The sequence below is a fragment of the Herpailurus yagouaroundi genome, unplaced genomic scaffold (genome assembly GCF_014898765.1).
Source record: "Herpailurus yagouaroundi ecotype Mexico unplaced genomic scaffold, PumYag 142, whole genome shotgun sequence".
Classification (NCBI taxonomy): domain Eukaryota; kingdom Metazoa; phylum Chordata; class Mammalia; order Carnivora; family Felidae; genus Herpailurus; species Herpailurus yagouaroundi.
In genome coordinates, this window is record NW_024412397.1 from 14,773,201 (window position 1) to 14,786,897 (window position 13,697).

General features: G+C 43.6%; 1 long non-coding RNA gene and 1 pseudogene across 3 annotated transcripts in view; one reads left to right on the forward strand and one right to left on the reverse strand.

Moving 5' to 3' along the window:
• Positions 1 to 72: 72 nt before the first annotated feature.
• LOC121032623 (uncharacterized) overlaps positions 73 to 13,697 on the forward strand; it is a 16,970-nt gene continuing 3,345 nt past the window's right edge. The window contains exons 1-2 of one of the 3 annotated variants that reach the window (XR_005791391.1): positions 73 to 150; positions 12,030 to 12,159. This is a non-coding gene — a long non-coding RNA (uncharacterized LOC121032623). Of the gene's footprint in view, positions 151 to 794; positions 837 to 6,977; positions 7,117 to 12,029; positions 12,160 to 13,697 lie in introns of those variants that run through there. The other 2 variants (XR_005791392.1, XR_005791393.1) reach the window with 2 other exon arrangements.
• Positions 5,109 to 5,954, reverse strand: LOC121032622 (ubiquitin-conjugating enzyme E2 C-like; annotated as a pseudogene).

A 13,697-nucleotide genomic window follows, 5' to 3' on the forward strand; every position in this document is an offset into this window, starting at 1 on the left:
GCCGGTGATCGGCCTCTGACGTCTCTGACGCCTCTGACGCAGCGTCAGAACGTAGATGATAGTCGGGCGCTAAGTCACGCTGTGACGTCATTCTCCTCACTCATCCCTCTGGCCAGCGCTGTATCATCTCGCGTTGTCGCAAGAAGAAAGGTGAGTCCAGACGACCTTGAACAACACGGGGGTCAGAGGTGCCGAACAGCGCAGTAAAAAATCCACCTGTAACTTTTGACCTCCCCCAATATAACTCCTAATAGACTGCTGTTGACCGGAAGCCTTACCGAGAACACAGTCGGTGAACACATGTTTTGTATATGTATTACATACTGTATTTTATAAGCAAGCAAGCTAGAGAAAGGAAATGTTAAGTCGTAAGGAAGAGAGAGTACATGGACAGTATTATACTGTAATAATAAAAAATAAAACCCGCGTAGAAGTTTGACCCTGTAAGTTCAAACCTGTGTTTCCCGCCCCCGCCCCCGCCCGCCCGGCCGCCCCCCCCCGGCCCGGGCCGCGAGGGCAGCCGGGCTTCCTCCCTTCCTTCTTTCCTTCCTTCCTCTCTTCTGTTTATTTCTTCTTGAGACAGACACATACACACAGAGTGCGAGCAGGGCAGGGGCAGAGACAGAGGGAAACAAAGAATCCGAAGCAGGCTCTAGGCTCCAAGCTGTCAGCACTGAGCCGGAACTGGGGCTTGAACTCACAAACTTGAAATCATGACCTGAAGTCAATCGCTTTACCGACTGAGCCATCCAGGCGCCCCTAAACCTATGTTTTTCAAGGGTCAACTGTACAATAAGATTTTGAGAGAGAGAGAGAGAGAGAGAGACCACATTCAGGTACCTTTTATTACAGTATGTTGTTATAATTGTTTTATTTTATTATTGTTGTTGTTAATCTCTTACTGCGCCTAATTTAGAAATTAGACTTTATCCCAGGTTGTTATGTTTAGGGGAAAAAATGTGGTACATAGAGGGTTCAGTACCGTCCGTGGTTTCAGGCATCCTGGGGGCCTTGGAAACGACCCCTTATGGCTAAGGAGGGACTACTGTAGCGGTGTTTCAAAGCAGAGGCTCTAGACTAAGGTCATCTGAGTTCAGATCCTCGCTGTGCCTTTTATTAGCCTGTGGCCTGGCTGTAAATTTCATAACCTCACATGCTTCAGTGTCCTGCTAATAATGATACCCGTATCTTCAGGCTGTTGTGAGGCTTAAATGAGCTAATATAAACAAAGCTCTGAGAACCATTACTGGCCCTTTGTACTAATTGCAGCAATCCTGATCACAATTATCAAGGATTAAACCTTTATTTGTCTTCATCCAAAACTCATCTCTCACCACTTACACTATCTGGCCTTTGGGAAATGTTTGCTGTTCAGCTTCCAAGTCACTCAAACCTCGAATAAGGCGCTGGTCAACCATAACTCTTACTAAACTTTGAATAGTTATGTGATTTCTTATAAATGTACTCGCTCCTTAAGAAGTATTGGAGTAATAAAGAGATGATGAAGGAGAATTCAGCTGTATTTAATACTGCATGTCAGACACTAGTCTAAGCACTTAACACACTATTTCCCCTTTAATGGCTGCATGAGGTTTTCAAAGTAGAAACTATTATTATCCTCATTTTGTTTTATATTTTTTAAGTTTATTTATTTATTTTGAGAGAGCGAGCATGGGTGGGGGAGGGGCAGAGAGAGAGGGAGATTGAGAGGGAGTAAGAGAAAATCCCAAGCAGGTTCTGTGCTGTCCGTGTAGAGTCCAGGGCGGGGCTCAATCTCACGAACCGTGAGATCATGGCCTGAGCCAAAATCAAGAGTCGGATGCTTAGCCGACTGAGCCACCCAGGCGCCCCTAATATCCTCATTTTAAATGGAGGAAACTGAGGCACAAAGATTTAAGAAACTTGCCCAAGGTCATACAGCTGCTTAGCCATACTCTGTAGATCACTGCTCTGTTGATCTGAGAATGCCATAAACTTTCTATAGGAGTAGTCAGGTATCAATGAACTCATTTAAAAAGTTAAGTATTTACATAATGACATGTAACACTGTTCTTTAGCATTCTCAGGGATGCAGAATATACTCATAAGATATAATTCAAGCTATTTATGTTAATAAGGAATTCGTGCTATATGTATGTAAATAAGCTGTAATAATGTATTACGTATGAGTAGAAAAACACATGCAGGCAATACACTAAAACAGTAATAGCAGTTATTTCCATTTCGTGGGATCAGAGCTGGTTTCGTTTTCTTTTATAAGCTATTTCACATTTTTCAATTTTCTATCATAATTTTACTGCAGTGTTACTGTTATAAGAAAAAATACTAGAGAAAATTGTATAGTGCCACAATTTCCAAATGCTGATTGAAAACTAACAAATACCTGTCTTCAGTCCTGCTGAGTCTTTGTGACCCCCTCAGTGGCTCAGCTGTCTTTCAAAGCCAAGTTTTGGGCAAAAACTCTGTTTCTGAATGTCAAGGTTATTTCCATATTTAATCTCATATTGGGACAGACTTCATGGATCTGATCTTCCACTTTCTGCTGTGAAACGGCAAAGCCACTTCTTTGTGTTGCTCTTTGAGAATGCTAATGGCCCGTGTGTGGGAGGTGTCATACCAGGCTAGGGGAAGGCACTTTCTTTGGGCAAGTGACAATGTCAGAGCAACAGAATGTCCTAGTTCAATCTGTGGGCAAAAGACTTCCTGCGTGAATTTGAGATTGATGACGGATGGCAGGAGATGTGGGGAGTTGGGCTGGGCAGTCAAGTTTTGGTCAGGAAGGGAAACTTTGGGGGTGCCTGGGTGGTTTAGTTGGATAAGCTTCAGAGTCTTGGTTTTGGCTCCATTCATGATCCCAGGGTCATGGTCATGGGATTGAGCCCCAAGTCGGCCTCCTCACTGGGTGTGGAGCCTGCTTAGTATTCTGTCTCTCTCCCTCTGCCTGTAGCCTTTGCTCACGTGTGCACATGCACGTGCTCTCTCTCTCTCTCTCTCTCAAAAAAAAAAAAAAAAAGGTAAATTTGGAGAAATGTTCTGAGATGGGAGAGTGATGCCGGGGAGCTAGGTTTGTGAGGGAAGGAGACAGGTCTGGGTAGACTCCAGGGTAGCAAGGTTATCCGGGGTGCTCCATAAAGGACCTGGAAGTGTTTGGTAGGCTCCTGGTGATACCCCCAGGAAACCCAGCATAAGGCCCGGCAGGGAAGAGGCGAAGACTCTGTCTTGACTGTAACAGATGTGAACCGTGGTTATGGACAGAGCAGGGAATTTGAGTCTCTGACACTTTCCGTTTCCCTGCCAGTCACATGGTCCTGGTGCAGACAAGCCAATGGAGATCATAGCCATCCATCCACCAGCTCAGTTCTCCCCATCCTTAGCACCTGCTGTTCCCACAATCCAAGGCAAGATTCACACTGTCTTCCTCTTCCTCTCTCCTCCCTCTCCAGGCTCTGACTGTTCTGAGGCTTTTCTGAGTCTGTCTGGCTATTTGTTTTGTGTTGTTTTTTAATGTGAAATTTATTGTCAAATTGGTTTCCATACAACACCCAATGCTCATCCCAACATGTCTGGCTATTTGTTTTAACCATATTACACATTTTCTTTGAACAACCCTGCCTCTGCAAAAGAACAGGGAGAGGAGTAGGGCAGATTGAGAAACGTGAAGGAAAAACGGTCAGAATTTGGCAGAAGCCAGGACTTGGGGAGAGACGTGAGGTAAGATGACCTGGAGGTTTTTCTGTTAGATGAGTAGCTGGGGCCTTAGGTAGCCATATGGTCATCCGAGGCCTTGCTTCTTTCTGTTCTCACCTTAGCGGCACACGCTGGTTCATCCATAGCTGCAGGGTCTGGCCTCTGGGCCCACCTGCTGGTGGTTGACAAGAGTCTGGGCATTTGGTAGAGAGAAGTTCTCTACAGAACTTTTCATACAGTGAATGACTTTCTTACTCACCTCTACTCACACACAGTGAAATTTCTCAATATTGCAGGTGACAATGTTTCAGGAAATGAATGACAAAACTAAGATTTATATGGCCTGCTTTGGAACCTGGGTATTTTCCCTCTCTCGGAGTCAGGCATTCGTGTCCGAAATGGGTGATCTACCGAACAAAGATTGACAGGCGCTGGGCCTTAGTGCCCCACCACAGTGTGCCATTTAAGTTGACTGAGCAAATTAGCTCACGGGGCATCCCAGAAGGTCTGCTTTGGCTGACCTACCGAGACTATAGGGAATTGATTGCACTATTCTGTCTACTTGTGTGTATGTTTGAAAGTTTCCAGGTTAGAAAGTTCGAATTTTCCCTTGCAGAATGGCCGCAAGCCCTTTGGAGATGGGGCTTAGGGCAAGTCGAGTTGGAGATAGCTTTAGTTGGGGTTTAGTGGGATACATTCGTGTTCTTTTGTAGTTTATTTTGTGTCTAGTAGAGTTCTCTCTATCCCTCTGGGGCAGGCATGGCTTTGAAAAACACCCCCGCTGCCTAACGTGCTGACTTAACGGGCATCAAGACGCACAGGTGTTGTTCAGAAGTCAAATCATGATATTAATGTGTCTGTCCCCTGGCACAGAGCACCAGTACGTGAGAGTCAAAGAGAAGGTTTGAGAAGCAATCGGTGCAAAATCCTCCTTTTCATCAGATGGGTAAAATCATATTCTCTTTTTGTAATATTTGATTCTTTGATACCTTATTAAAATTGGAAGTTCTCTCTTATCAGGAATATAAGAGAACGCAATTATACATGTACTGTATATTTTAAATCTTTTTAAACATAAGGATTGTTTGAAATCAAATTTAGAAGATTGTTTTTTTATTAAAAAAAAAAACCTATTTGGGGCGCCTGGGTGGCGCAGTCGGTTAAGCGTCCGACTTCAGCCAGGTCACGATCTCGCGGTCTGTGAGTTCGAGCCCCGCGTCAGGCTCTGGGCTGATGGCTCAGAGCCTGGAGCCTGTTTCCGATTCTGTGTCTCCCTCTCTCTCTGCCCCTCCCCCGTTCATGCTCTGTCTCTCTCTGTCGCAAAAATAAATAAACGTTGAAAAAAAAAATTTAAAATAAAAAAAAAAAACCTATTTGTTTAATATATTCAACACAAGGACTCAACCAGAGACTTAATTTCAAAAATGACAGCACAGCTTAAGATACAGAGTCCTAGACAGAAATGAAGGAAAGGACAGACTATCTACAGAGGAAATAAAAAGACAATACAAGGAGAGAGGCTAGAGAGTCAGGGTTCTTGGCTAGAGACCTGCTTTGAGTAGGTTTCTTGCAGGTATTTCTTTAAAAAAATTTTTTTGAAGTTTATTTATTTTGAGAGAGAGAGAGAGAAACAGAGCACATGAGCAAGGGAGGGGAAGAGAGAGAGAATCCCAAGCAGACTCCATTGCTGTCAGCACAGAGCCCAACATGGGGCTCGAACTTGAGCGATGATATTGTGACCTGAACCAAAGTCAGGAGCCTGCTGCTTAACCAGCTGAGCCACCCAGGTGCCACTCTTGCAGGAATTTCTTAAAGGCTATAGGGTCTTTCCAGAGCTTGGCAGCACGGGTGTTCAAAGGGCTCTCGGTGTTGGCTTTTCCCAGCAGGCTCTCGATGGACAGCAGGGTGGTCTATCAGGATGTCCAGGCAGATGCTACCCTGGGTGTCCACACTGGGTGGTAGCAGGGCGTGAGGAACTTGACCATGGGTGCATCGTAAGGATAGCCACTGGCAGACTCCAGGCAGAGCTTATACCTCAGGTCTTCATATACTGTGTCAACTGCCCCGTGAATGGTCCCCAACCATTTGAAAAGGTTGTCTGATTCAGGGAGGGCAGAAATCCCTTTGTCACCCGACGTCATGAAGGTCATCAGCTCCTGCTGTAGCGTCTTGCCCACGGGGCCCCGGGTGGTGACCCCACTGGGCTCAGCAAAGTTGTGGGTGGTAGCGACACTGGCAGTGGCTGGGTCTCAGTTCTGGGAAGCCATCCAGGTGGCACCAGCAGGGAGACGTAAACTCAGCACGACTACAGCCCAGATTTAGAAGGTTCTCTTTTTGTGGAGCCCAGACTTCTAACAGGATTACAAACACCAAAGAAGCCTGTTTGTGAATACACAGATTTTATGCATTTTATGCATACAAACTAAAAATAATTTAAAAACTGAGATCAGTCATCCTAGAAGGAAGAATGATTATTTTTCTATTTTCTCTGTAGAAAGTAACAGTATAAAATAATTGTAATATGAAAGGCTGATCAAAAAGTAAGCAGCCAAAAAATGTACAGGTAGAAGTATTATAGGGGTATATTAACAGTGAAATAATTTAAAATGTGATTAATTGTATTTTCCAGCCTTTAAAAATTGTAATTTGATGTAACCTCTTTTCCCATTCTAAATATATATTTATTTTTATATTTAATTTTTATTTATAATATTATATTCCTTCTCTTTAAGAACCCCCTCCGTTCCCGTCCCCATTGTATAAATGTCAGGTGCTACAGTGGCCAGTCCTGCTTAGTTTCCTTCACTGATGCCTCCTTTTGTCTCTGATTTCCAAACTTTGGAGAGCCCCAGGGCTCAGTTCTTAGACTTTTCCTTGTCTGGATTAACTCCCCAGGTATATGGGTAGTCAGGGTTTAACCAGAGAAGCAGAACCACAATGGAATTGGGATTTATTGTTGGGATAAGACCTTATACCATTGGAAGGAAGGTCTGACATGGGGCAGGAAGAGATCTGAGCAGAATTCCTGAGTAGGAAGCACTGGGGTGACGGACAGAGTTGGGACTCCCAGAGGCACATCCACCTGCTACTGTGGGACTACAGCAGAGAGATGGAGAAGTCTAGGGAAGGCCGTTGCCTCTGAGTCTGGTGGTGGGCTCGGGGCCACTGTTGGCCAAGAGGGCCACCAGTTGGGAAGAGGAGCTGGATGAGAGGGGAGAGAAGAGCTGGAGCCACCAGTGCCTAAGTGTCTGTCTCTGTCCGCATCTATTCAAACACCGTCAGGGAGTAATGATGGCTGCTTCACTCCCGCCTCCCAGATTCATGCACATCTCTTTTTTGGTCAGTCTTAATATGGAACCATACAAGAAAAAAGATTCTGGAATATACTTCTGTTTGGCCAAGAGGGCACAGTTCAAAAGCACATGCTAGGTAATCTCACTTTGTCTTGTGGCTTTAATTCCACACATACTCTGATGATTCACAAATTTCTAATCCCTGTCTGGCCTTCTCTGGAATCCAGATTTATGTCTAACTCCCTCCTCAAGCCACCACTTAGATATTTAATAGATGTTTCAAACCTAACATATAAGAAAAATGAGCTCCTAATCTGCTTTCCTGAACCTGTTCTTTCCAGAATCTTCCTCTGGTGCTCTGGCTAAAAATCTCGGGATTGTACTTTACTCCTCTCTGTCCCACCCAACAAGTGATTGATCAGAAAATCCCATTGGCTCTTCCTTCAAGAAATATCCATGACTTACTACTTCTACTGTAGAAGCCCCCCCTTCCAAAAGATTCATACCCGAACCCCTAGACTCTGTGAATATTACCCAAAATGGCTTTAAAAAGGGGGTCTGGAGCATGGATAAAATTAATGATCTTGAAATGGGGAGATCATCCACATGAGACCTAAATACAATCACATGTATCCTTAAGGGGGAGACAGAGGGAGATTTGGGATCTCCCCCAGAGGAGAAGGGGGATATGAAGATGGAGAAGAGAGAGGTGAGAAGATGTCAGCCTGGAAGATTGGAAAGATGTGGCCACAAGTCGAGGAATGACACAGCTACCAGAAGCGCTCAGAGGCAAGAAGTGGAGTCTAGAGAACACACAGCCTTGCTAACACCTGGCTTGTGGTCCAGTGATACTGACTTTGGTCTTCTGGACTCCAGAACTGCGACAGAGGAAGTTTCTGTTGTCTCGAACACCCAAGTGTGTGATAATTTGTTACAGCAGCCACCAAAACCAGTTTACCACTTCCTCTCTGACAGCCATGTTGCAGAGTGCCACAGAGTGTCTGGATTATTCCAGTTGCCTCCTGTCTCACTGACCACTCTGCTTCTACCATTGTCCCACTCACTGTGGTCTAATCTCCGCACAGCAGCCACAGTGTACCTTTAAAAATGTAATTCATCTTTTGAAACCCTTCCATTGTTTCCCTTCTCAGAGTACAATATACTGTTTTCATAATCAACTTACAGAGCTCTATTTAACTTGGTCCCTTTTTACCTGTCTGACTTTCTCTCTGACATTCCACTTTCATACCATTAGCTTCCTTGATGTTCCTTGAGCATACAAAGTGTGTCCCTGCCTCAGGACTCTTGCACTTGCTCTTCCATCTACTTAGATTGACCTCCTGCCTCCCATAGCCACCTGGCTTACTTCTTCACTTGATAGATGAGACCTTCTCTGTCCACTCTTTTAAAAATACCAGCCATCCAACCTCACCCTCACATTGTAATGCTCTTCCTTTCTTACTTCATCCACAACCATATCAAAGTCTGACATACCTATTCTTGTTTAGTTGTTTAATTCTTCACCCTCCCCCATTAAAATGTGAGCTCTGTGAGGGCAGGGGTATCTATCTGGATTTTTTTTTTTTCTACCAGCATTGTATCCCCGATACCTAGAAAGGGCTATGATACATAATGGATACTGAATAGTATTTACTGAAGGAATGAATTATCCAAGAATGCTCAGTTTTACATCACATTTTACTTCATTAAAATTTCTTGCACTGAGTTGTAATAAGCAATCACCCACCTCATTCCTTGGTTTCATTAATATTCTCTGGAGATGGTAATGCTTCCACTTTTCCAAATGTCACTCTGGTCAGCAGCTGAACCATATGTTGGATTCAGTCATAATGTAAATGGGACTACCATGCATTGTAGAAAGGAAGGCCTTCCCCCCATTTCTGTGTCCTCCTCATTCCCCTGGTTTAAACTGGAAGGAAGGGCTTCAGTGGGAATTTGGTATTCCTTTAAGGGGTTTTCCCAATCCAACAGTCTGATCCCGGCTGTGGGTTTAATAAGCACCATTCAGCGCATCTATCTGCCTCTTCCAATTCTCCCTCCCCCAGTCACTTCCTGTCACAGCAACCCTTTCAAAATTAAACTCCAATTCTAAAACAAATGAAGCAAAGGCAGGAAGGGGGGATGAATCACAGCATATGGGAACAGTTTTGTTTGAAAGCATGATCAGCATTCTTTGCAAACAAGCTGTGACCATATGTGGCAGGGTGGGTATAGACTGAGCTTTAAAATACAAGTGATAGGGGCGCCTGGGTGGCGCAGTCGGTTAGGCATCCGACTTCAGCCAGGTCACGATCTCGCGGTCCGGGAGTTCGAGCCCCGCGTCGGGCTCTGGGTTGGTGGCTCGGAGCCTGGAGCCTGGAGCCTGTTTCCGATTCTGTGTCTCCCTCTCTCTCTGCCCCTCCCCCGTTCATGCTCTGTCTCTCTCTGTCCCAAAAATAAAAATAAAAACGAGGAAAAAAAAAATTTAAAATACAAGTGATAAACTGTGATAAGTGTCTGAGTTAGAAAGCTCATTAATGATTGGTTTGACAGTAAGAAGTGATACCTTGAAAGAAGTCTCTCTCTCTCTGTCTCTCTCTCTCTCTAAGGAGATAGATATTTCTGTGCCTTTTTATATATTGAAAGATTGCAAAGAGGTGGCCTGTAGTGAGTTAAAATTCTTGCCATGTATTAGCATAGAAGCCATGGACAATTGGTTAGGACTTGGCTAAAACCAAGGTCACTTGAATTCAAATTTATTGATATACCAACAGAAGTTATTTTGAGAACCAGGTCTGTTGCCTCTAGGTGCTCATCCCTAAGGAAGAGAGAAAAGAGACGTAAAAGATGTGTATGTGTTTCTTTTATTGATTGATTCATTTTAATAAATATTTTTGAGTTCAGACCAAAAGCCAGGCACAGGGTTAAGCCCTAGATATTTGGTGAAGAGCAAAGATCCTGGGTATTGTACGGTAAGCAAAAATCATCACAGTTCCTGCCTTCATGAAGCTTACAGTCTAGAGGGAACATAGTAATCAAATAATCGCACAAACAAATGAAAAATAACAACTGTGGTTTGGGTTACCAAGGAGAACAACAGTATGGGTTCTATGAGAGACTCTGATGGGAAGCCTGACCTGGTCTGAGAAGTCAATAATGATGGTTGACTTACAGCTGAGAGACAGGTTATTTAAGAGGGGACAGGGGTGTGCTCAGAATTCAGGGCAGAAAGGGAGATGTGCACAGTTGCCCTGGGACGGGGGGGTTGCAATGTATTCAAGGAGCTATGACAAGTACAGTGAAGGACCATGAATCTGGAGCTTGAAAGTAAGAAGTCAAGAGACAGAAAAAAAGAGGTAGGAAGGGGCATGACTACCCAGTGCCTTGTGGGTTATGTTAAGGATTTTGATTTCATTCTCAAGAAGCCATTGGGAAGGGGGTTGGGGCAGCTAATCAAGAGCACAGCCCCCCCCCCCCACTCTCTCTATAGCCCTCCCCCTAACCTTTCTCTTATGCCCCCCTCCCCAGCCGAGCTCTCTCTTATACGCCTCTGTTTTGGGTCACAGACAATGTGCTGTAGGGAGGTACAAGGGGTAAAAAAAAAAGGTGAACCAGAAACTTACGGATCTCCTCTCATAAGGCTTACAGTCTAGGATGCAACATGCGAGATAAAGATAGTTCATTAATAAATACTTTCAATTTACATAATGTAACAAAAGAACAACATAGGAGTCTCTGAGATCAAATGACAGTGGTCCTCTCCTTGGGTAGAACTAACTGGAGAACCTCAGGGAAGCTTTCTTCTGAAGGTTAGGTTGACTAAGTGTTATTGATATGATTATTGGAAATTTCAATTCGCCTTGTATCTTCTACTCCCAATCCCTGTTTCGTTAGGTGACCTTGACTTTCATGCTTTCTCCCTCTGTATATAAATGGCAGGGAGTAGGTAGCAAATCGCTTGTGTTTCTGGAAAATGCAAAAGCCCATTTATTCTGAGTGCCAACTCTGGGACATACACGGTGGTAAATGAAACAATAAACTATCAGATCATTGGGCAGCTCTGATTTTGTTCTGTCTATATATAATCCACCAGGAGGGTAGTAGTATTGATATTTCTAAATTAACACCCTTTTCCTTACTAAACCAATTACTTCCAACATGTTACAGTTCATCACCTCAAAATAGTTTTTTTTTTTTTTCCAATCAGTCAAAGACAGAAAATCCATAAGTAGTTTATCAGTGTGTGATGCTGTTTGCATTTCAGTGCTGCTCCCAATTTGGATTTTCATCATTCTTTGTACTCTTAGCCCAATCCCTTCACAAATTAATGTATTTGTGTGAAAACAAGCAGCAATTCTTGTTTATAAACGTAGTCTGGAAATCAGCCAGAGCGTACTCACTAGAAACTTCGGGTGTGGTTGATTGTTCCTGAAGATAAAGCTCAATATTGTTTTTCTTCTAAATTGACCTAGCCCTTTCCTGAAACATACCAGCCTTGGCCTACGATGGAATTGTATGTGGTAATCCACAAGCAGCTATTGAGCATGGTTTGAATTCTATCTGAACCACTTGCCGTATCAGCTTAATGTACTTGATAATTCTGATTTAATTCTGTATCAATCATTTAACAGTATATATCTGGGACAAGTTACTTAAATTCTCTGAGTTTCCCTTTTATCTTTAGTAAAGTAGCAATAGTTACATCTGCTTTGCCCTTTTGGTCTAGTTGTGAAATTAAATGAGAAAGTATTTGTGATTATTCTTTGTAAACTCAGTATTTATGTGTAGGATGCCATTCTTACTACACGTGGTAGAATTGCATCACTGACCCCTAGTTCTTCACCCCATCCTGTAAGTAAGCCCTTGGACGTGTGAATTTGCAAGTCCCTTTCTCAAGAGGGAGGGTATATCTCCCTGCCTCTTGACTTTAGTTTGGATGTATCACTTGCTTTGGCCCACAGAATATGGTAAAAGTGACAGGATGCGGCTCTGAGCTGAGGTCTAAAGAAGCCAAATATGTTTCTGCTTGTTTTTGTGTGCTGTGCCAAGTTCCATGAGAAGAACACATCTCTGGTCCCAAGAAGATGAGAGGCGTGTGGAACAAAGCCACTCCAGTCTAGCTATCCCAGCTCAGCCCGGCCTATACCAGCTGACTCCCAGCTGACCTGCAGATACGTGGGTAAGTCCAGCCCAGGTCGGCAGAACACCCAGGCGAACCGTGTGAATTAAATAAATGTGTATTGTTATGTAGCACTGACGTTTTGGTGTCATTTTGAGTGTAGCATTATTGTAGTCATAACTGACTGATCTGTCACCCATCAACCATCCACCTATCCAGCTCCTTAAACGTCCTTTGGTTCACTAAGACTAAGGTATCTTCAAGGGAAAAAGACAAGAGACTTCAGTTTTGAGTAGATTTTTCCTTCTCTCCCTTCTCTTTTCTTCTTTTCCCTCTCTTTACCTAATTTCAAAAGTAAATTGTTCAAGAGTTGCAAATATGAAATTTTCCACATAGCACTCCAAATAGGCTGAATAGAAGGCTCAGTAGAGATCTAACAAATAATGTTCTAACTGGTATGTAGATGAGGAATCTCTTAGGATCACATGCTCTCTTGTTTATTGTCTGATTTATAAATAAGACTGATCCACAAGTGTATGCAAAAGGTGGAGACAGGGCCTGAAATTTCACTAAGAGCCTTAGTGTGCCACTTAGATTTGGGAGTCTTTTAGGACACCTATATGATGAGCTAACAATTCAAATTTTTTTTTTCAACATTTATTTATTTTTGGGACAGAGAGAGACAGAGCATGAATGGGGGAGGGGCAGAGAGAGAGGGAGACACAGAATCGGAAACAGGCTCCAGGCTCCGAGCCATCAGCCCAGAGCCCGACGCGGGGCTCGAACTCACGGACCGCGAGATCGTGACCTGGCTGAAGCCGGACGCTTAACCGACTGCGCCACCCAGGCGCCCCATGAGCTAACAATTCAATGTAACACACACATATTGAGTGTATACCACGCATGAGGCATAGTGTAAGGTCCTGGGGAAATAGAAATGAACAAGACATAGTAGCTCCCTCTTAATGATCCAGTAAGGGAAATGAAATGCAAATTACTCATGATACTGTATCTATTAATTCTGTAACACGCTTTTTTTGTACTTTGGAAATCAAGATGGCGTGTCATAGTTTAGTTGATAGTGGTTTTTTCATTCTTTGTGGTATAGAGGATAATGATGCAGATTATACTTGATAACTCTCTTAGAGCCACGAAAATACAGAGGTAAGTTACTATGAGAACAGCATATATACTGTGTCATAGGATCAAAAAGCAAGGAGGGATTGCTTCTCCCAGATAACCCAGAGAGAGACTTCATAGAGGAAGAAACATTTATAGAAGATGGATTTCAACAAGAAAAAGTGCTAGAATAAAGACCACTGTAGGTCAATTGGTTCCTAAACTTTCTATCACCGAGGGGTACTTTTATTGCCTGTCTCTTTCCCTGTCCCATGTTTTTACAATGATTTTGTCATTATAGGTAAGTTTACATTTATCAAGAGATACTTCACTTCTCAACTTGATAGCAAAAGCCATACATTACTGTAATCAGAATTTCTAGGGGCGCCTGGGTGGCGCAGTCGGTTAAGCGTCCGACTTCAGCCAGGTCACGATCTCGCGGTCCGGGAGTTCGAGCCCCGCGTCGGGCTCTGGGCTGA